The sequence below is a fragment of the Nomascus leucogenys genome, chromosome 2 (assembly GCF_006542625.1).
Source record: "Nomascus leucogenys isolate Asia chromosome 2, Asia_NLE_v1, whole genome shotgun sequence".
NCBI classification, from domain to species: domain Eukaryota; kingdom Metazoa; phylum Chordata; class Mammalia; order Primates; family Hylobatidae; genus Nomascus; species Nomascus leucogenys.
The window spans coordinates 19,543,601-19,546,264 of record NC_044382.1 but is presented as its reverse complement, the minus strand read 5'-3'; the positions used below and the strand labels follow the sequence as shown (position 1 = coordinate 19,546,264).

General features: G+C 39.2%; 1 non-coding gene across 1 annotated transcript; it reads left to right on the top strand.

The window, feature by feature from the left end:
- Window positions 1–1,914: 1,914 nt before the first annotated feature.
- On the top strand, window positions 1,915–2,043 carry LOC115831890. The gene has a single exon (XR_004027379.1). It is a non-coding gene; the product is annotated as a small nucleolar RNA SNORA68 (small nucleolar RNA).
- The last annotated feature ends 621 nt before the right edge of the window (window positions 2,044–2,664 follow it).

Genomic DNA, 2,664 nt, shown 5'->3' with positions numbered 1-2,664 from the left:
CACAAAGTCAACAGTGGCTGAGTGCCCATGTGTTTCACAGTGCTTGTCTAGTATATTTTTAAAAGGTGGCACCAGGGTGCTTCTGCTAAAATGGATCTGTTGTTCATGGAGGAGCTGGGGGTAATGGCTCTGGAAGTGTGGGGAGACCAACAGCTGACAGGGATCAGCCCTTTCAGTCCAAGTGGGACACTGCTGCCTACATTATCTTCCTCACCTTCGTCAGCACCGTGTTGTTCTTGCTGTTGCTCATTATCATCCACTGTTGCTGCAGCTACTGCTGCAACTCCCCTAGATCCCAGAAAGTGAGCCCCCAGAACAAAAAATTCCAGTAGGTGGGTAACTTGGCCCTGGTACCTTAACACCATGAGTCACTGCCAGCCCTTTCCTGTATGTCTTGCCTTGTAGCAAGTAACAATCCCATGCCTTGTGTTCACCTAGAAAAATTAATTAAATTAATGGTGAGTCACATATTTAGAAAATAAGAGTTTTTGCAGAACTGTGTTTGTAGATTGAGATCCATTCCTGTCATTAAGACTAATCTTACCATTGTAAATAGAGCTATACAAAACTACAAAGAGATTTATGGAATTCCAACTGGATTCTATTTATATATCAATAAGAGCTGAGCCTGTCCTGCTCAGAAGAATAAGAAGATAATTTAGAATAGAATAAAGCCATTCAAAGAGTAAATCAATCCAATCTCAAAGTGAAAGAACCTAGGAGAGGGGTTGCAGACCCAGATTTCACTAGAATTAGGGACGTGAACATGGGACCCTTTCTGGCTATGAAATTCCTATAACTAGGCCTCATAACTGGGCCTCAGTATGTTGGGAGAACACAAAACCCTGAGTCCCAACCAAATCCAGGGTCAATTTGTATCCTCAGTGACCTCCTCCTGAAAACTACACCAAATGTTTGGTGTGGTATAACTGTCTGCTTTATCTGCCCATTTTAATTCTAGGAGGATCTGTAATTGAAAATAAAAGAGTGAATTATGAAAACTGATTAAGCCAAACCCATTGTATTCATATATTCATGCTAAGTTGAGGAACACCTTGTGCACTTGCTATTTAGAATATGTGTAATTATTTGGAGAATTTATTAATAGCAGATGAGCGAATCAAACAGAATTGCTTTATAATTTAATGTATAATATTTAATTGAATAATTGATTAACTTCTGACTTTAAGTTCAATGTATAAGAAAACTTTACTAAATTTAAAGATACTATTGGAACATTCAGAAGAACCTAATATTCACCATATTTATGTTTCATATGTTAGAGTTACTTAAATTATTTTTGTTACACAGTTGAATGACTTAAAATGAAAACAAGTACATTAAATGTATGAATGTAATTTTTTAATGTTTAAGAATTAAAATTGGCCAGCATGGTGGCTCACACCTGTAATCCCAGTACTTTGGAAGGCCAAGGCGGACGGATCACAAAGTCAGGAGTTCGAGACCAGCCTGGCCAATATGGTGAAACCCCATCTCTACTACAAATACAAAAATTAGCTGGGTGGTGCTGCGTGCCTGTAGTCCCAGCTACTTGGGTGGCTGAGGCAGAGGAATCATTTGAACCCGAGAGGCGGAGGTTGCAGTCACAGTGAGCCAAGATCGTGCCACTGCACTCCACCCTGGGCAAAAGAGCGAGACTCCGTCTCAAAAGAAAAAAAAAAAAAACAGAATTAAAATAAAGTTTGTAAAAAGGGTCACACATTAATCAAAGGCCCCCTTAAAAGTGACTGTTAAAGTCTTATTTATTCATTAATAGAACAATGTGATTTTTATTTTTAATTTTAAAGCTTAAGGACAAATAGTCATTTGATCTTATAACCTTAAATGGAATATTAATTTCTAAAAACCAAACTCATCATAAATAATCTTTTCTGGTCATAAAAACTGCTATCACTCATACCTAAACCCAAGAATCACTTTCTTATAGTGATGATTTAAACAGATGCAAACAGCAAGCACATCTTGTCACCTTTGCGGGGCTGTGGCTGTGCCCCTCACAGTAAATTTGGAGGTTCTACATCCCTGGTGAAAATTTAAAAAAAGCCTGCCATCATTGACACCAAAACACTCATAATGACAGTACCCACTATAATGCTTAGAAGTGAAAAAATAACGTGCCATGAAAGAGACTAATTGAAGGGGCTTAATTTAGATCAGGGGTTCAAAGATCTCTCTGGAAAGTGCCTTGTGAGCAGAGACTTCAGAAAGAAAGTTTAACCAGAGAAAAATCAAAAAGAAGAGCGGTCCAGGTGGGATCCTAGAGAGGGCTTAGTATGGCAGAGGAATTGAAGGAATTTGGGAAGTTCAGAGAAGCTGGAACCAAGTAAGTCAGAGGGAGAGTGGCATGGATGGGACAGAAGAGGAAGCTGCACTCAGATCATGCAGGCCTTTGGAGACCAGGTTAAACCATATGTTATATAAACACAAATATTATACAAATCCCTAAATGTAATGGAAAACCTCTGAGGATTTTAAACAGAGGTCGGGGTGCTGGGTATGGTTGAATAGCCTGGGTATTGCACAACTCCGTGTTGCACCAGTGGCATAGTTCCTGGTGTGATGCAATATTGCCTCCGGGCAGGTAACACAATCAAATTAGTGTTAACCAATTACTCTGGTTGCTGTAGGGAGAAGAACTGTAAA